Consider the following 21,411-nt stretch of genomic DNA (forward strand, 5'->3'; position numbering starts at 1 on the left):
TTTAGGAAACATAGTAGAGTGCAAGAATGCCTGTTTCTCAAAAGTAGAGTGTTTCTCTTGCATGGCACACTAGGGTTCAATTAAACTTCCTAAACGGAGTTGAATCATGTTCAGTTTCAAGTTCCAGCAGCAAGGGTTCATTCAGGCTAAGAACACCACTCTTGTGCTATTCTGGCCATACACAGTGCAAATAGCATTCGCGAATGTTCCCAGCGAGTACATTGTATTGGACTGAAGAGAAGCTCCTGTTTTACTTAGTTTCCAATAGTGATTTGAACTAGATATGCCCCGTTTGTGTAGGAAGCACAGTTCTTTGGTTCTGAGCTTGCTCACTATACTGGCCCTATAGGAAACACAGTAGGGTGCAAGAATGCCCTTTTATCAAAAGCAGAGTGTTTCTCCTGATTGGCACACTAGGGTTCAATTAAACTTAATAAACGGAGTTGAATCACATTAAGTTTCTAGTTCTAGCAGAAAGGGTTCATTCAGGCTAAGAACACCATTCTTGTGCTAATCTGGCCATACAAAGTGCAAATAGCTTTCGCGTCTGTTCCCAGCCAGTACAGTGTATTGGAGTGAAGAGAAGCTCCTGTTTTACTTAGTTTCAAATACTGAGTTGAACTAGTTTTGCCCCGTTTGTGTAGGATTCACAGTTCTTTGGTTCTGAGCTAGCTCACTGTACTGGCCCTATAGGAAACACAGTAGAGAGCAAGAATGCCCGTTTCTCAAAAGCAGAGTGGTTCTCTTGCATGGCACACTAGGGTTCAATTAAACTTCCTAAACGGAGTTGAATCATGTTCACTTTCAAGTTCTAGCAGCAGGGTTCATTCAGACTAAGAACACCACTCTTGTGCTATTCTGGCCATACACAGGACAAATAGCATTCACATCTGTTCCCACTGAGTACAGTGTATTGGACTGAAGAGAAGCTCCTGTTTTACATATTTTCCAATACTGTGTTGAACTATATATGCCGCCTTTGTCTAATAAGCACAGTTCTTTGATTCTGAGCTAGCTCACTGTACTGGCCCTATAGGACACACAGTAGAGTGCAAGAATGCCCGTTTCTCAAAAGCCGAGTGTTTCTCTTGCATGGCACAATAGGGTTCACTTTAACTTCCTAAACCAGTTGAATCGCGTTCAGTTTCAAATTCTAGCAGCAAGTGCTCATTCAGGCTAAGAACACAACTCTTGTGCTATTATGGCCATACACAGTGCAAATAGCATTCACGTCTGTTCCTAGCGAGTACAGTGTATTGGACTGAAGAGAAGCTCCTGTTTTACTTAGTTTAGAATTCTGAGTTGAGTTAGATAAGCCCCGTTTGTGTAGGAAGCACAGTTCTTTGGTTCTGAGCTAGCTCACTCTACTGGCCCTATAGGAAACACAGTAGAGTGCAAGAATGCCTGTTTCTCAAAAGAAGAGTGTTTCTCTTGCATGGCACACTATCGTTCAATTAAACTTCCTAAACGGAATTGAATCACGTTCAGCTTCAAGTTCTAGCAGTAAAGGTTCATTTAGGCTAAGAACACCACTCTTGTGCTTTTCTGGCCATACATATTGCAAATAGCATTCGCGTCTGTTCCCTGCGAGTACAGTGTATTGGACTGAAGAGAAGCTCCTGTTTTACTTTGTTTCCAATACTGAGTTGAACTAGATATGCCCCGTTTGTATAGGAAGCACAGTTCTTTTGATCTGAGCTAGCTCACTGTACTGGCCCTTTAGGAAACATAGTACAGTGCAAGAATGCCTGTTTCTCAAAAGCAGAGTGTTTTCTTGCATGGCACACTAGGGTTCAATTAAACTTCCTAACGGAGTTTAATCATGTTCAGTTTCAAGTTCCAGCAGCAAGGGTTCATTCAGGCTAAGAACACCATTCTTGTGCTACTCTGGCCATACACAGTGCAAATAGCATTCGCGTATGTTCCTAGCAAGTACAATGTATTGGACTGAAGAGAAGCTCCTGTTTTACTTAGTTTCCAATACTGAGTTGAAGTAGATATGCCCCGTTTGTGTAGGAAGCATTGTTTGGTTCTGAGCTTGCTCACTATACTGGACCTATATGAAACAGAGTAGAGTGCATGAATGCCCTTTTCTCAAAAGCAGAGTGTTTCTCCTGCATGGCACATTAGGGTTCAATTAAACTTCCTAAACGGAGTTGAATCACATTAAGTTTCTAGTTCTAGCAGAAAGGGTTTATTCAGGCTAAGCACACCACTCTTGTACTATTCTGGCCATACACAGTGCAAATAGCATTCGCGTCTGTTCCCAGTGAGTACAGTGTATTGGACTAAAGAGAAGCTCCTGTTTCACTTAGTTTCCAATACTGAGTTGAACTAGATATGCCCCGTTTGTTTAGGAAGCACATTTCTTTTGTTCTGAACTAGCTCACTGTAATGGCCCTAAGGAAACACAGTAGAGTACAAGAATGCCCGTTTCTCAAAAGCAGAGTGTTTCTCTTGCATGGCACACGAGGGTTCAATTAAACTTCCTAAAAGGAGTTGAATCACGTTCAGTTTCAAGTTCAAGCAGCAAGGGTTCATTCAGGCTAAGAACACCACTCTTGTGCTATTCTGGCCAGAAACATTGCAAATAGCATTCGCGTCTGTTCCCAGCAAGTACAGTGTATTGTACTGAAGAGAATCTGCTGTTTTACTTAGTTTCAAATACTGAGTTGAACTCGATATGCCCCGTTTGTGTAGGAAGCACAGTTCTTTTGTTCTGAGCTAGCTCACTGTACTGGCCCTATAGGACACACAGTAGAGTGCAAGAATGCCCGTTTCTCAAAAGCAGAGTGTTTCTCTTGCATGGCACAATAGGGTTCACTTAAACTTCCTAAACCAGTTGAATCACGTTCAGTTTCAAGTTCTAGCAGCAAGTGCTCATTCAGGCTAAAAATACCACTCTTGTGCTATTCCTGCATGACACAGTGCAAATAGCATTCGCGTCTGTTCCCAGCGAGTGCAGTGTATTGGTCTGAAGAGAATCTCCTGTTTTACTTAGTTTCCAAAACTGAGTTGAACTCTATATGCCGCGTATGTGTAGGATGCACAGTTCTTTGGTTCTGAGCTACCTCACTTTACTGGCTCTATAGGAACACAGTAGAATGCAATAATGCCCGTTTCTCGAAAGCACAGTGTTTCTCTTGCATGGCACACTAGGGTTCAATTTAACTTCCTCAACCAGTTGAATCACGTTCAGTTTCAAGTTCAAGCAGCAAGGGTTCCTTCAGGCTAAGAACACCACTCTTGTTCTATTCTGGCCATAAACAGTGCAAATAGCATTTCGTCTGTTCCCAGCGAGTACAGTGTATTGGACTGAAGAGAATCTCCTGCTTTACTTAGTTTCCAATACTGAGTTGAACTCTATATGCCGCGTATGTGTAGGATGCACAGTCTTTTGGTTCTGAGCTACCTCACTGTACTGGCCGTATAGGAAACCGTAGAGTGCCAGAATGCCCGTTTCTCAAAAGCAGAGTGTTTCTCTTGCATGGCACACTAGCGTTCAATTAAACTTCCTAAACGGAGTTGAATCACGTTCAGTTACAAGTTCTAGCAGCAAGTGTTCATTCAGGCTAAGAACAGCACTCTTGTCCTATTCTGGCCATATACAGTGCAAATAGCATTCGCGTCTGATCCCAGCGAGTACAGTGTATTGGACTGAAGAGAAGCTCCTGTTTTATTTAGTTTCCAATTCTGAGTTGAAGTATATATGCCGCGTATGTGTAGGATGCACAGTTCTTTGGTTCTGAGCTACCTCACTGTACTGGCCTTATAGGAATCACAGTAGAGTGCATGAATGCCCGTTTCTCAAAAGCAGAGTGTTTCACTTGATAGCTCACTAGGCTTCATATAACTTCCTAAACGGAGTTGAATCACGTTCAGTTTCAAGTTCTAGCAGCAAGAATTCATTCAGGCTGAGAACACCACTCTTGTGCTATGCTGGCCATATACAGTGCAAATAGCATTCGCGTCTGATCCCAGCGAGTACAGTGTATTGGACTGAAGAGAAGCTCCTGTTTTACTTAGTTTCCAATACTGAGTTGAACTAGATATGCCCCGTTTGTGTAGGAAGCACAGTTCTTTTGTTCTGAGCTAGCTCACTGTACTGGCCCTATAGGACACACAGTAGAGTTCAAGAATGCTCCTTTCTCGAAAGCAGAGTGTTTCTCTTGCATGGCACAATAGGGTTCACTTTAACTTCCTAAACCAGTTGAATCACGTTCAGTTTCAAGTTCTAGCAGCAAGTGCTCATTCAGGCTAAGAACACCACTCTTGTGCTATTATGGCCATACACAGTGCAAATAGCATTCGCGTCTGTTCCCAGCGAGTACAGTGTATTGGAATGAAGAGAAGCTCCTGTTTTACTTAGTTTCCAATACTGAGTTGAACTAGATATGCCCCTTTTGTGTAGGAAGCACAGTTGTTTGGATCTGAGCTAGCTCACTGTACTGGCCCTTTAGGAAACATAGTAGAGTGCAAGAATGCGTGTTTCTCAAAAGCAGAGTGTTTTATTGCATGGCACACTAGGGTTCATTTAAACTTCCTAAACGGAGTTTAATCATGTTCAGTTTCAAGTTCCAGCAGCAAGGGTTCATTCAGGCTAAGCACACCACTCTTGTGCTATTCTGGCCATACACAGTGCAAATAGCATTCGCGTCTGTTCCCAGTGAGTACAGTGTATTGGACTGAAGAGAAGCTCCTGTTTTACTTAGTTTCCAATACTGAGTTGAACTAGATATGCCCCGTTTGTTTATGAAGCACAGTACTTTTGTTCTGAACTAGCTCACTGTACTGGCCATAAGGAAACACAGTAGAGTACAAGAATGCCTGTTACTCAAAAGCAGAGTGTTTCTCTTGCATGGCACACTAGGGTTCAATTAAACTTCCTAAATGGAGTTGATTCACGTTCAGTTTCAAGTTCAAGCAGCAAGGGTTCATTCAGGCTAAGAACACGACTCTTGTGCTATTCTGGCCATATACATTGCAAATACCATTCTCGTCTGATCCCAGCGAGTACAGTGTATTGAACTGAAGAGAAGCTCCTGTTTTACTTAGTTTCCAATTCTGAGTTGACCTAGATATGCCCCGTTTGTGTAGGAAGCACAGTTCTTTGGTTCTGAGCAAGCTCACTGTACTGGCCCTGTAGGACACACAGTGGAGTGCAAGAATGCCCGTTTCTCGTAAGCAGAGTGTTTCCGTGCTTGGCACAATTGGGTTCACTTTAAATTCCTAAACGAGTTGAATCACGTTCAGTTTCAAGTTCTAGCAGCAAGTGCTCATTCAGGCTCAGAACACCAATCTTGTGCTATTCCGGCCATACACAGTGCAAATACCATTCCTGTCTGTTCCCAGCGAGTACAGTGTATTGGACTGAAGAGAAACTCCTAGGAGTTTTACTTAGTTTCCAATACTGATTTGAACTATATATGCCGTGTATGTGTAGGATGCACAGTTCTTTGGTTCTGAGCTACCTCACTGTACTGGCCTCATAGGAATCACAGTAGAGTGCATGAATGCCCGTTTCTCAAAAGCAGAGTGTTTCTCTTGATAGCTCATTAGGCTTCATATAACTTCCTAAACAGAGTTAAATCACGTTCAGTTTCAAGTTCTAGCAGCAAGAATTCGTTCAGGCTGAGAAAACCACTCTTGTGCTATTCTGGCCATATACAGTTCAAATAGCATTCGTGTCTGATCCAAGCGAGTACAGTGTAGTGGACTGAAGAGAAGCTCCTGTTTTACTTAGTTTCCAATACTGAGTTGAACTAGATATGCCCCGTTTGTGTAGGAAGCACAGTTCTTTTGTTCTGAGCTAGCTCACTGTACTGGCCCTATAGGAAACACAGTAGAGTGCAAGAATGCCTGTTTCTCAAAAGCAGAGTGTTTTTCTTGCATGGCACATGAGGGTTCAATTAAACTTCCTAAACGGAGTTGAATATTGTTCAGGTTCAAGTTCTAGCAGCAAGGGTTCATTCAGGTTAAGAACACCACTCTTGTGCTTTTCTGGCCATACATAGTGCAAATAGCATTCGCGTTTGTTCCCAGCGAATACAGTGTATTGGACTGAAGAGAAGCTCCTCTTTTACTTAGTTTAGAATTCTGAGTTGAACTAGATAAGCCCAACTTGTGTAGGAAGCACAGTTCTTTGGATCTGAGCTAGCTCACTCTCCTGGCCCTATAGCAAACACAGTAGAGTGCAAGAATGCCTGTTTCTCAAAAGCAGAGTGTTTTTCTTGCATGGCACATGAGGGTTCAATTAAACTTCCTAAACGGAGTTGAATCATGTTCAGTTTCAAGTTCGAGCAGCAAGGGTTCATTCAGGCTAAGAACACCACTCTTGTGCTTTTCTGGCCATACATAGTGCAAATAGCATTCACGTCTGTTCCCAGCGAGTACAGTGTATTGGACTGAAGAGAAGCTCCTGTTTTACTTAGTTTCCAATACTGAGTTGAACTAGATATGCCCCGTTTGTGTAGGAAGCACAGTTCTTTGGTTCTGAGCCAGCTCACGCTACTGGCCCTTTAGGATACATAGTAGAGTGCAAGAATGCCTGTCTCTTAAAAGCAGAGTTTTTCTCTTGCCTGGCACACTAGGGTTCAATTAAACTTCCTAAACGGAGTTGAATTATGTTCACTTTCAATTTCTAGCAGCAGGGTTCATTCAGGCTAAGAAAACCACTCTTGTGCTATTCTGGCCATACACAGTACAAATAGCATTCACATCTGTTCCCACTGAGTACAGTGTATTGGACTGAAGAGAAGCTCCTGTTTTACTTAGTTTCCCATACTGAGTTGAACTAGATATGCCCCGTTTGTGTAGGAAGCACAATTCTTTGGTTCTGAGCTAGCTCAGTGTACTGGCCCTATAGGAAACACAGTTGAGTGCAAGAATGTACGTTTTTCATAAGCGAGTGTTTCTCTTGCATGGCACAATAGGGTTCACTTTAACTTCCTAAACAAGTTGAATCACGTTCATTTTCATGTTCTAGCAGCAAGTGCTCATTCAGGCTAAGAACACCACTCTTGTGCAATTATGGCCATACACAGTGCAAATAGCATTCGTGTCTGTTCCCAGTGATTACATCGTATTGGACTGAAGAGAAGCTCCTGTTTTACTTAGTTTCCAATACTGAGTTGAACTAGATATGAACCGTTTGTGTAGGAAGCATAGTTCTTTGTTCTGAGCTAGCTCACTCTAGTGGCCCAATAAGAAACACAGTTTAGTGCAAGAATGCCCGTTTCTGAAAAGCAGAGTGTTTCTCATGCATGGCACACTAGCGTTCAATTAAACTTCATAAACGGAGTTGAATCACGTTCAGCTTCAAGTTCTAGCAGCAAGAGTTCATTGAGGCAAAGAACACCACTCTTGTGCTTTTCTGGCCATACATAGTTCAAATAGCATTCGCGTCTGTTCCCAGCGAGTACAGTGCATTGGAAATAAGGGAAGCTCCTGTTTTAATTAGTTTCCAATACTGAGTTGAACTAAATATGCCCCGTTTGTGTAGGAAGCACAGTTCTTTGGTTCTGAGCTTGATCACTATACTGGCCCTATAGGAAACACAGTAGAGTGCAAGAATGCCCTTTTCTCAGAAGCAGAGTGTTTCTCTTGCATGGCACACTAGCGTTCAATTAAACTTCCTAAACAGAGTTGAATCACGTTCAGCTTCAAGTTCTAGCAGCAAGGGTTCATTCAGGCTAAGAACACCACTCTTGTGCTTTTCGGGCCATACATAGTGCAAATAGCATTCGTGTCTGTTCCCAGCGAGTACAGTGTATTGGAATGAAGAGAAGCTCCTCTTTTATTTAGTTTAGAATTCTGATTTGAACTAGATATGCCCCGTTTGTGTAGGAAGCACAGTACTTTGGTCCTGAGCTAGCTCACTGTAATGGCCCTTTAGGAAACATAGTAGAGTGCAAGAATGCCCGTTTCTCAAAATCAGAGTGTTTCTCTTGCATGGCACAATAGGGTTCACTTTAACTTCCTAAACCAGTTGAATCACGTTCAGTTTCAAGTTCTAGCAGCAAGTGCTCATTCAGGCTAAGAACACCAATCTTGTGCTATTCCGACCATAAACAGTGCAAATGGCATTCGCGTCTGTTCCCAGCGAGTACAGTGTATTGGAGTGAAGAGAAGCTCCTGTTTTACTAGTTTCCCATACTGAGTTGAATTATATATGCCGCGTATGTGTAGGAAGCACTGTTCTTTGGTTCTGAGCTACATCACTGTACTGGCCTTATAGGAATCACAATACAGTGCAAGAATGCCCGTTTCTCAAAAGCAGAGTGTTTCTCTTGCATAGCTCACTAGGCTTCATATAACTTCCTAAACGGAGTTGAATCATGTTCAGGTTCAAGTTCTAGCAGCAAGAATTCATTCAGGCTAAGAACACCACTCTTGTGCTATTCTGGCCATATACAGTGCAAATAGCATTCACGTCTGAACCTAGCAAATACAATGTATTGGACTGACGAGAAGCTCCTGTTTTACTTAGTTTCCAATACTGAGTTGAACTAGATATGCCCCGTTTGTGTAGGAAGCACAGTTCTTTTGTTCTGAACTTGCTCATTGTACTGGCCCTATAGGAAACACAGTAGTGAACAAGAATGCCCGTTTCTCAAAAGCAGAGGGTTTCTCTTGCATGGCACACTAGGGTTCAATTAAACTTCCGAAACCGAGTTGAATCTCGTTTAGTTTCAAGTTCTAGCAGCAAGGGTTCATTCAGGCTAAGAACACAACTCTTGTGCTATTCTGGACATAAACAGTGCAAATAGCATTCGCGTCTGATCCCAGCGAGTACAGTGTATTGGACTGAAGAGAAGCTCCTGTTTTACTTTGTTTCCAATACTGAGTTGAACTAGATATGCCCCGTTTGTGTAGGAAGCACAGTTCTTTTGTTCTGAGCTAGCTCACTGTACTGGCCCTATAGGAAACACAGTTGAGTGCAAGATTGTACGTTTTTCAAAAGCAGAGTGTTTCTCTTGCATGGCACAATAGGGTTCACTTTAACTTCCTAAACCAGTTGAATCACGTTCAGTTTCAAGTTCTAGCAGCAAGTGCTCATTCAGGCTAAGAACACCACTGTTGTGCTATTCCAGCCATACACAGTGCAAATAGCATTTGCGTCTGTTCCCAGCGAGTACAGTGTATTGGACTGAAGAGAAGCTCCTGTTTTACTTAGTTTAGAATTCTGAGTTGAACTAGATAAGCCCGGTTTGTGTAGGAAGCACAGTTCTTTGGTTCTGAGCTAGCTCACTCTACTGGCCCAATAAGAAACACAGTTTAGTGCAAGAATGCCAGTTTCTGAAAAGCAGAGTGTTTCTCATGCATGGCACACTAGAGTTCAATTAAACTTCCTAAACGGAGTTGAATCACGTTCAGCTTCAAGTTCTAGCAGCAAGTGCTCATTCAGGCAAAGAACACCACTCTTGTGCTTTTCTGGCCATACATAGTTCAAATAGCATTCGCGTCTGTTCCCAGCGAGTACAGTGCATTGGAAATAAGGGAAGCTCCTGTTTTAATTAGTTTCCAATACTGAGTTGAACTAAATATGCCCCGTTTGTGTAGGAAGCACAGTTCTTTTGTTCTGAACTTGCTCATTGTACTGTCCGTATAGGAAACACAGTAGAGTGCAAGAATGCCCTTTTCTCAGAAGCAGAGTGTTTCTCTTGCATGGCACACTAGCGTTCAATTAAACTTCCTAAACGGAGTTGAATCACGTTCAGCTTCAAGTTCTAGCAGCAAGGGTTCATTCAGGCTAAGAACACCACTCTTGTGCTTTTCTGGCCATACATAGTGCAAATAGCATTCAGGTCTGTTTCCAGCGAGTACAGTGTATTGGACTGAAGAGAAGCTCCTGTTTTACTTAGTTTCCAATACTGAGTTGAACTAGATATGCCCCGTTTGTGTAGGAAGCACAGTTCTTTGGATCTGAGCTAGCTCACTGGACTGGCCCTTTAGGAAACATAGTAGAGTGCAAGAATGCCTGTTTCTCAAAAGCACAGTTATTCTCTTGCAAGGCACACGAGGGTTCAATTAAACTTCCTAAACGGAGTTGAATCATATTCAGTTACAAGTTCCAGCAGCAAGGGTTCATTCAGGCTAAGAACACCACTCTTGTGCTTTTCTGGCCATACATAGTGCAAATAGCATTCGCGACTGTTCCCAGCGAGTACAGTGTATTGGACTGAAGAGAAGCTCCTGCTTTCCTTTGTTTCTAATACTGAGTGGAACTAGATATGCACTGTTTGTGTAGGAAGCACAATTCTTTGGTTCTGAGCTAGCTCACTGTACTGGCCCTATAGGAAACACAGTTGAGTGCAAGAATGTACGTTTTTCATAAGCGAGTGTTTCTCTTGCATGGCACAATAGGATTCACTTTAACTTCCTAAATCAGTTGAATCACGTTCATTTTCATATTCTAGCAGCAAGTGCTCATTCAGGCTAAGAACACCACTCTTGTGCTATTATGGCCATACACAGTGCAAATAACATTCGCGTCTGTTCCCAGGGAGTACAGTGTATTGGACTGAAGAGAAGCTCCTGTTTTACTTAGTTTCCAATACTGAGTTGACCTAGATATGCCCCGTTTGTGTAGGAAGCACAGTTCTTTGGTTCTGAGCTAGGTCACTGTACTGTTCCTTTAGGAATCATAGTACAGTTCAAGAATGCCTGTTTCTCAAAAGCAGAGTGTTTCTCTTGCGTGGCACACTAGGGTTCAATTAAACTTCCTAAACGAATTGAATCATGTTCAGTTTCAAGTTCGAGCAGCAAGGGCTCATTCAGGCTAAGAACACCACTCTTGTGCTATACTGGCCATACACAGTTCAAATAGCTTTCGTGTCTGTTCCCTGCGAGTACAGTGTATTGGACTGAAGAGAAGCTCCTGTTTTACTTATTTTCCAATACTGAGTTGAACTAGATATGCCCCGTTTGTGTAGGAAGCACAGTTCTTTGGTTCTGAGCTAGCTCACTGTACTGGCCCTATAGGAAACACAGTAGAGTGCAAGAATGCCCGTGTCTCAAAAGCAGAGTGTTTCTCTTGCATGGCACACTATCGTTCAATTAAACTTCCTAAACGGAGTTGAATCACGTTCAGCTTCAAGTTCTAGCAGCAAAGGTTCATTCAGGCTAAGAACACCACTCTTGTGCTTCTCTGGTCATAAATATTGCAAATAGCATTCGCGTCTGTTCCCAGCGAGTACAGTGTATTGGACTGAAGAGAAGCTCCTGTTTTACTTAGTATCCAATACTGAGTTGAACTAGATATGCCCCGTTTGTGTAGGAAGCACAGTTCTTTGGATCTGAGCTAGCTCACTGTACTGGCCCTTTAAAAAACCTGGTAGAGTGCAAGAATGCGTGTTTCTCAAAAGCAGAGTGTTTTATTGCATGGCACACTAGGGTTCAATTAAACTTCCTAAACGGAGTTTAATCATGTTCAGATTCATGTTCCAGCAGCAAGGGTTCATTCAGGCTAAGAACACCACTCTTGTGCTATTCTGGCCATACACAGTGCAAATAGCATTTGCGTATGTTCCTAGCGAGTACAATGTATTGGACTGAAGAGAAGCTCCTGTTTTACTTAGTTTCCAATACTGAGTTGAACTAGATATGCCCCGTTTGTTTAGGAAGCACAGTACTTTTGTTCTGAAGTAGCTCACTATACTGGCCCTAAGGAAACACAGTAGAGTACAAGAATGCCCGTTTCTCAAAAGCAGAGTGTTTCTCTTGCATTGCACACTAGGGTTCAATTAAACTTCCTAAAAGGAGTTGATTCACGTTCAGTTTCAAGTTCAAGCAGCAAGGGTTCATTTAGGCTAAGAACACCACTCTTGTGCTATTCTGGCCATATACAGTGCAAATAGCATTCGCGTCTGATCCCAGCGAGTACAGTGTATTGAACTGAAGAGATGCTCCTGTTTTACTTAGTTTCCAATACTGAGTTGACCTAGATATGCCCCGTTTGTGTAGGAAGCACAGTTCTTTGGTTCTGAGCTAGCTCACTGTACTGGCCCTATCGGACACACAGTAGAGTGCAAGAATGCCCGTTTCTCGTAAGCAGAGTGTTTCCCTGCTTAGCACAATTGGGTTCACTTTAAATTCCTAAACCAGTTGAATCACGTTCAGTTTCAAGTTCTAGCAGCAAGTGCTCATTCAGGCTCAGAACACGAATCTTGTGCTATTCCGGTCATACACAGTGCAAATACCATTCGTGTCTGTTCCCAGCGAGTACAGTGTATTGGACTGAAGAGAAGCTCCTGTTTTACTCGGTTTCCAATACTGAGTTGAACTATATATGCCGTCTTTGTGTAGGAAGCACAGTTCTTTGGTTCTGAACTAGCTCACTGTACTGGCCCTATAGGAAACACAGTAGAGTGCAAGAATGCCCGTGTCTCAAAAGCAGAGTGTTTCTCTTGCATAGCTCACTTGGCTTCAATTAAACTTCCTAAACGGAGTTGAATCACGTTCAGTTTCAAGTTCTAGTAGCAAGGGTTCATTCAGGCTAAGAACACCACTCTTGTGCTATTCTGGCCATATACAGTGCATATAGCATTCACGTCTGATCCCAGCGAGTACAGTGTATTGAACTGAAGAGAAGCTCCTGTTTTACTTAGTTTCCAATACTGAGTTGAACTAGATATGCCCCGTATGTGTAGGAAGCACAGTTCTTTTGTTCTGAGCTAGCTCACTGTACTGGCCCTATAGGACACACAGTAGAGTGCAAGAATGCCCGTTTCTCAAAAGCAGAGGGTTTCTCTAGCATGGCACAATAGGGTTCACTTTAACTTCCTAAACCAGTTGGATCACGTTCAGTTTCAAGTTCTTGCAGCAAGTGCTCATTCAGTCTAAGAACACAACTCTTGTGCTATTATGGCCATACACAATGCAAATAGCATTCACGTCTGTTTCCAGCGATTACAGTGTATTGGACTGAAGAGAAGCTCCTGTTTTACTTAGTTTAGAATTCTGAGTTGAATTAGATAAGCCCCGTTTGTGTAGGAAGCACAGTTCTTTGGTTCTGAGCTAGCTCACACTACTGGCCCTATAGGAAACACAGTAGAGTGCAAGAATGCCCGTTTCTCAAAAGCGCAGTGTTTCTCTTGCATGGCACACTATCGTTCAATTAAACTTCCTAAACGGAGTTGAATCACGTTCAGCTTAAGGTTCTAGCAGCAAGAGTTCATTCAGGCTAAGAACACCACTCTTGCGCTATTTCTGCCATACACAGTGCAAATAGCATTCGCGTCTGTTCCCAGCGAGTATAATGTATTGGACTGAAGAGAAGCTCCTGTTTTACTTAGTTTCCAATACTGAGTTGAACTATATATGCCGTGTATGTGTAGGATGCACAGTTCTTTGGTTCTGAACTACCTCACTGTACTGGCCTCATAGGAATCACAGTAGAGTGCATGAATGCCCGTTTCTCAAAAGCATAGTGTTTCTCTTGATAGCTCACTAGGCTTCATATAACTTCCTAAACGGAGTTGAATCACGTTCAGTTTCAAGTTCTAGCAGCAAGAATTCATTCAGGCTGAGAACACCACTCTTGTGCTATTCCGGCCATATACAGTGCAAATAGCATTCGTGTCTGATCCAAGCGAGTACAGTATAGTGGACTGAAGAGAAGCTCCTGTTTTACTTAGTTTCCAATACTGAGTTTAACTAGATATGCCCCGTTTGTGTAGGAAGCACAGTTCTTTTGTTCTGAGCTAGCTCACTGTACTGGCCCTATAGGACACCCAGTAGAGTTCAAGAATGCCCGTTCTCGAAAGCAGAGTGTTTCTCTTGCATAGCACAATAGGGTTCACTTCAACTTCCTAAACCAGTTGAATCACGTTCAGTTTCAAGTTCTAACAGCAAGAGTTCATTCAGGCTAAGAACACCACTCTTGCGCTATTCCTGCCATACACAGTGCAAATAGCATTCGCGTCTGTTCCCAGCGAGTACAATGTATTGGACTGAAGAGAAACTCCTGTTTTACTTAGTTTAGAATTCTGAGTTGAACTAGATATGCCCCGTTTGTGTAGGAAGCACAGTTCTTTGGATCTGAGCTAGCTCACTCTACTGGCCCTATAGGAAATTCAGTAGAGTACATGAATGACCGTTTCTCAATAGCAGAGTGTTTCTTTTGCATGGCACACTGGCGTTCAATTAAACTTCCTAAAAGGAGTTGAATCACGTTCAGCTTCAAGTTCTAGCAGCAAGGGTTCATTCAAGCTAAGAACACCACTCTTGTGATTTTCTGACCATACATAGTGCAAATAGCATTCGCGTCTGTTCCCAGGAAGTACAGTGTATTGGACTTTAGAGATTTCCTGTTTTACTTAGTTTCCAATATTGAGTTGAACTAGATATGCCCCGTTTGTGTAGGAAGCACAGTTCTTTGGATCTGAGCTAGCTCACTGTACTGGCCCTTTAGGAAACATAGTAGAGTGCAAGAATGCCTGTTTCTCAAAAGCAGAGTGTTTCTTTTGCATGGCACACTGGCGTTCACTTCAACTTCCTAAACCAGTTGAATCACGTTCAGTTTCAAGTTCTAGCAGCAAGAGTTCATTCAGGCTAAGAACACCACTCTTGTGCTATTCCTGCCATACACAGTGCAAATAGCATTCGTGTCTGTTCCCAGCGAGTACAGTGTATTGGACTGAAGAGAAGCTCCTGTTTTACTTAGTTTAGAATTCTGAGTTGAACTAGATAAGCCCCACTTGTGTAGGAAGCACAGTTCTTTGGTTCTGAGCTAGCTCACTCTCCTGGCCCAATAAGAAACACAGTTTAGTGCAAGAATGCCCGTTTCTCAAAAGCAGAGTGTTTCTCTTGATAGCTCATTAGGCTTCATATAACTTCCTAAACGGAGTTGAATCACGTTCAGTTTCAAGTTCTAGCAACAAGAATTCATTCAGGCTAAGAACACCACTCTTGTGCTATTCTGGCCAAATACAGTACAAATAGCATTCGCGTCTGATCCCAGCGAGTATAGTGTATTTGACTGAAGATAAGCTAATGTTTTACTTAGTTTCCAATACTGAGTTGAACTAGATATGCCCCGTTTGTGTAGGAAGCACAGTTCTTTTGTTCTGAGCTAGTTCACTATACTGGCCCTATAGGAAACACAGTAGAGTGCAAGAATGTCCGTTTTTCGAAAGGAGAGTGTTTCTCTTGCATGGAACATTAGGGTTCACTTTAACTTCCTAAACCAGTTGAATCATGTTCAGTTTCAAGTTCTAGCAGCAAGTGTTCATTCAGGCTAAGAACACCACTCTTGTGCTATCATGGCCATACACAGTGCAAATAGCATTCTCGTCTGCTCCCAGCGAGTACAGTGTATTGGACTGAAGAGAAGCTCCTGTTTTACTTAGTTTAGAATTCTGAGTTGAACTAGATATGCCCCGTTTGTGTAGGAAGCACAGTTCTTTGGATCTGAGCTAGCTCACTCTACTGGCCCTATAGGAAACACAGTAGAGTTCAAGAATGCCTGTTTCTCAAAAGCAGAGTGTTTCTCTTGCTTGGCACATGAGGGTTCAATTAAACTTCCTAAACAGAGTTGAATCATGTTCAGATTCAAGTTTGAGCAGCAAAGGTTCATTCAGGCTAAGAACACCACTCTTGTGCTTTTCTGGCCATACATAGTGCAAATAGCATTCACGTCTGTTCCCAGCGAGTACAGTGTATTGGACTGAAGAGAAGCTCCTGTTTTACTTAGTTTCCAATACTGAGTTGAACTAGATATGCCCCGTTTGTGTAGGAAGCACAGTTCTTTGTTTCTGAGCCAGTTCATGCTACTGGCCCTTTAGGAAACATAGTAGAGTGCAAGAATGCCTGTTTCTTAAAAGCAGAGTGTTTCTCTTGCATGGCACACTAGGGTTCAATTAAACTTCCTAAACGGAGTTGAATTATGTTCACTTTCAATTTCTAGCAGCAGGGTTCATTCAGGCTAATAACACCACTCTTGTGCTATTCTGGCCATACACAGTACAAATAGCATTCACATCTGTTCCTACTGAGTACAGTGTATTGGACTGAAGAGAAGCTCCTGTTTTACTTAGTTTCCCATACTGAGTTGAACTAGATATGCCCCGTTTGTGTAGGAAGCACAATTCTTTGGTTCTGAGCTAGCTCACTCTACTGGCCCTATAGGAAACACAGTTGAGTGCAAAAATGTACGTTTTTCATAAGCGAGTGTTTCTCTTGCATGGCACAATAGGGTTCACTTTAACTTCCTAAACCAGTTGAATCACGTTCATTTTCATGTTCTAGCAGCAAGTGCTCATTCAGGCTAAGAACACCACTCTTGTGCAATTATGGCCATACACAGTGCAAATAGCATTCGCGTCTCTTCCCATTGAGTACAGTGTATTGGACTGAAGAGAAGCTCCTGTTTTACTTAGTTTCCAATCTGAGGTGAACTAGATATGTACCGTTTGTGTAGGAAGCACAGTTCTTTGGTTCTGAGCTAGGTCACTGTACTGGTTCTATAGGAATCATAGTACAGTTCAAGAATGCCCGTTTCTCAAAAGCAGAGTGTTTCTCTTGCGTGGCACACTAGGGTTCAATTAAACTCTCTAAACGGAGTTGAATCATGGTCAGTTTCAAGTTCCAGCAGCAAGGGTTCATTCAGGCTAAGAACACCACTCTTGTGCTATACTCGCCATACACAGTACAAATAGCATTCGCGTCTGTTCCCAGCGAGTACAGTGTATAGGACTGAAGAGAAGCTCCTGTTTTACTTAGATTAGAATTCTGAGTTGAATTAGATAAGCCTCCTTTGTGTAGGAAGCACAGTTCTTTGTTCTGAGCTAGCCTACTCTCCTGGCCCTATAGGAAACACAGTAGAGTGCAAGAATGCCCATTTCTCAAAAGCAGAGTGTTACTCTTGCATGGCACACTATCGTTCAATTAAACTTTCTACACGGAGTTGAATCACGTTCAGCTTCAAGTTCTAGCAGCAAAGGTTCATTCAGGCTAAGAACACCACTCTTGTGCTTTTCTGGCCATACATATTGCAAATAGCTTTCGCGTCTGTTCCCAGCGAGTACAGTGTATTGGACTGAAGAGAAGCTCCTGTTTTACTTAGTTTACAATACTGAGTTGAACTTGATATGCCCTGTTTGTGTAGGAAGCACAGTTCTTTGGATCTGAGCTAGCTCACTGTACTGGCCCTTAGGAAACCTAGTAGAGTGCAAGAATGCCTGTTTCTCAAAAGCAGAGTGTTTTATTGCATGGCACTCTAGGGTTCAATTAAACTTCCTAAACGGAGTTTAATCATGTTCAGTTTCAAGTTCCAGCAGCAAGGGTTCATTCAGGCTAAGAACACCACTCTTGGGCTATTCTGGCCATACACTGTGCAAATAGCATTCGCGTATGTTCCTAGCGAGTACAATGTATTGGACTGAAGAGAAGCTCCTGTTTTCCTTAGTTTCCAATACTGAGTTGAACTAGATATGCCCCGTTTGTGTAGGAAGCACAGTTCTTTTGTTCTGAGCTTGCTCACTATACTGTACCTATAGGAAACACAGTAGAGTGCATGATTGCCCTTTTCGCAAAAGCAGAGTGTTTCTCCTGCATGGCACATTAGGGTTCAATTATACTTCGTAAATGGAGATGAATCACATTAAGTTTCTTGTTCTAGCAGAAAGGGTTTATTCAGGCTAAGCCCACCACTCTTGTGCTATTCTGGCCATACACAGTGCAAATAGCATTCGTGTCTGTTCCCAGGGAGTACAGTGTATTGGACTGAAGAGAACTCCTGTTTTACTTAGTTTCCAATAGTGAGTTGAACTAGATATGAACCGTTTGTGTAGGAAGCACAGTTCTTTGGATCTGAGCTAGCTCACTGTACTGGCCCTTTATGAAACATAGTAGAGTGCAAGAATGCCTGTTTCTCAAAAGCAGAGTATTTCTTTTGCATGGCACACTGTCGTTCAATTAAACTTCCTAAACGGAGTTGAATCACGTTCAGCTTCAAGTTCTAGCAGCAAGGGTTCATTCAGGCTAAGAACACCACTCTTGTGCTTTTCTGGCCATACATAGTGTAAATAGCATTCGCGTCTGTTCCCAGCGAGTACAGTGTATTGGACTGAAGAGAAGCTCCTGTTTTACTTAGTTTAGAATTTTGAGTTTAACTAGATATGCCCCGTTAGTGTAGGAAGCACAGTACTTTGGTCCTGAGCTAGCTCACTGTACTGGCCCTTTAGGAAACATAGTAGAGAGCAAGAATGCCCGTTTCTCAAAATCAGAGTGTTTCTCTTACATGGCACAATAGGTTTCACTTTAACTTTCTAAACCAGTTGAATCACGTTCAGTTTCAAGTTCTAGCAGCAAGTGCTCATTCAGTCTAAGAACACCAATCTTGTGCTATTCCGGCCATACACAGTGCAAATAGCATTCGCGTCTGTTCCCAGCGAGTACAGTGCATTGGTGTGAAGAGATGCTCCTGTTTTACTTAGTTTCCAATACTGAGTTGAACTATATATTCCGCGTATGTTTAGGATGCACAGTTCTTTGGTTCTGAGCTACCTCACTGTACTGGTCTTATAGGAATCACAGTAGAGTGCATGAATGCCCGTTTCTCAAAAGCAGAGTGTTTGTCTTGATTGCTCACTACGCTTCATATAACTTCCTAAACGGAGTTGAATCACGTTCAGTTTCAAGTTCTAGCAGCAAGTATGCATTCAGGCTAAGAACACCATTCTTGTGCTATTATGGTCATACAGTGCAAATAGCATTCGCGTCTGTTCCCAGCGAGTACAGTGTATTGGACTGAAGAGAAGCTCGTGTTTTCCTTTGTTTCCATACTGAGTTGAACTAGATATGCCCTGTTTGTGTAGGAAGCACAGTTCTTTGGATCTGAGCTAGCTCACTGTACTGGCCCTTTAGGAAACATTGTAGAGTGCAAGAATGCCTGTTTCTCAAAAGCAGAGTGTTTCTCTTGCATGGCACAATAGGGTTCAATTAAACTTCCTAAACGGAGTTGAATCATGTTCAGTTTCAAAATCCAGCGGCAAGAGTTCATTCAGGCTAAGAACACCACTCTTGTGCTTTTCTGGCCATACATAGTGCAAATAGCATTTGCGTCTGTTCCCAGCGAGTACAGTGTATTGGACTGAAGAGAAGCTCCTGTTTTACTCAGTTTCCTATACTGAGTTGAACTAGATATGCCCCGTTTGTGTAGGAAGCACAGTTCTTTGGTTCTGAGCTAGCTCACTGTACGGACCATATAGGAAACACAGTTGAGTGCAAGAATGTACGTTTTTCAAAAGCAGAGTGTTTCTCTTGCATGGCACAATAGGTTTCACTTTAACTTCCTAAATCAGTTGAATCACGTTCAGTTTCAAGTTCTAGCAGCAAGTGCTCATTCAGTCTAAGAACACCACTCTTGTGCTCTTATGGCCATACACAATGCAAATAGCATTTGCGTCTGTTCCCTGCGAGTACAGTGTATTGGACTGAAGAGAAGCTCCTGTTTTACTTAGTTTAGAATTCTGAGTTGAACTAGATAAGCCCCGTTTGTGTAGGAAGCACAGTTCTTTGGTTCTGAGCTAGCTCACTCTACTGGCCCAATAAGAAACACAGTTTAGTGGAAGAATGCCCGTTTCTCAAAAGAAGAGTGTTTCTCTTGCATGGCACACTAGCGTTCAATTAAACTTCCTAAATGGAGTTGAATCACGTTCAGCTTCAAGTTCTAGCAGCAAGGGTTCATTCAGGCTAAGAACAACACTCTTGTGCTTTTCTCTCCATACATAGTGCAAATAGCATTCGCGTCTGTTCCCAGCGAGTACAGTGTATTGGAATGAAGAGAAGCTCCTGTTTTACTTAGTTTCCAATACTGAGTTGAACTAGATATGCCCCGTTTGTGTAGGAAGCACAGTTCTTTGGTTGTGAGCTTGTTCACTATACTGGACCTATAGGAAACACATTAGAGTGCAAGAATGCCCTTTTCTCAAAAGCAGAGTGTTTCTCCTGCATGACACATTAGTGTTCAATTAAACTTCATAAACGGAGTTGAATCACATTAACTTTCTAGTTCTAGCAGAAAGGGTTTATTCAGGCTAAGCACACCACTCTTGTGCTATTCTGGCCATACACAGTGCAAATAGCATTCGCGTCTGTTCACAGTGAGTACAGTGTATTGGACTGAAGAGAATCTCCTGTTTTACTTAGGTTCCAATACTGAGTTGAACTAAATATGCCCCTTTTGTGTAGGAAGCACAGTTCTTTTGTTCTGAACTTGCTCATTGTACAGGCCCTATAGGAAACACAGTAGAGTACAAGAATGCCCGTTTCTCAAAAGCAGAGGGTTTCTCTTGCATGGCACACTAGGGTTCAATTAAACTTCCAAAACCGAGTTGAATCTCGTTAAGTTTCAAGTTCTAGCAGCAAGGGTTCATTCAGTCTAAGAACACCACTCTTGTGCTATTCTGGCCTTACACAATGCAAATAGCATTCGTGTCTGTTCCCAGCGAGTACAGTGTATTGGACTGAAGAGAAGCTCCTGTTTTACTTAGTTTCCAATACTGATTTGAACTATATATGCCGCGTTTGTGTAGGATGCACAGTTCTTTTGTTCTGAGCTAGCTCACTGTATTGGCCTTATAGGAAACACAGTAGAGTGCAAGAATGCCCGTTTCTCAAAAGCAGAGGGTTTCTCTTGCATAGCTCACTAGGCTTCAATTAAACTTCCAAAACCGAGTTGAATCTCGTTCAGTTTCAAGTTCTAGCAGCAAGGGTTCATTCAGGCTAAGAACACCACTCTTGTGCTATTCTGGCCATATACAGTGCAAATAGCATTCGTGTCTGATCCTAGTGAGTACAGTGTATTGGACGAAGAGAAGCTCCTATTTTACTTAGTTTCCAATACTGAATTGAACTAGATATGCCCCGTTTGTTTAGGAAGCACAGATCTTTTGTTCTGAGCTAGCTCACTGTACTGGCCCTATGGGACACACAGTAGAGTGCAAGAATGCCCGTTTCTCGAAAGCAGAGTGTTTCTCTTGCATGGCACAATAGGGTTCACTTTAATTTCCTTAACCAGTTGAATCACGTTCAGTTTCAAGTTCTAGCAGCATGGGTTCATTCAGGCTAAGAACACCACTCTTGTGCTATTCTGGCCATACACAGTGCAAATAGCATTCACGTCTGTTCCCAACGAGTACAGTGTATGGGACTGAAGAGAAGCTCCTGTTTTACTTAGTTTAGAATTCTGAGTTAAACTAGATATGCTCCGTTTGTGTAGGAAGCACAGTTCCTTTGATCTGAGCTAGATCACTCTACTGGCCCTATAGGAAACACAGTAGAGTGCAAGAATGCCCGTTTCTCAATAGCAGAGTGTTTGTTTTGCATGGCACACTGGCCTTCAATTAAACTTCCTAAACGGAGTTGAATCACGTTCAGCTTCAAGTTCTTGCAGCAAGGGTTCATTCA

The sequence above is a fragment of the Peromyscus maniculatus genome, chromosome 20, assembly GCF_049852395.1.
Source record: "Peromyscus maniculatus bairdii isolate BWxNUB_F1_BW_parent chromosome 20, HU_Pman_BW_mat_3.1, whole genome shotgun sequence".
Classification (NCBI taxonomy): domain Eukaryota; kingdom Metazoa; phylum Chordata; class Mammalia; order Rodentia; family Cricetidae; genus Peromyscus; species Peromyscus maniculatus.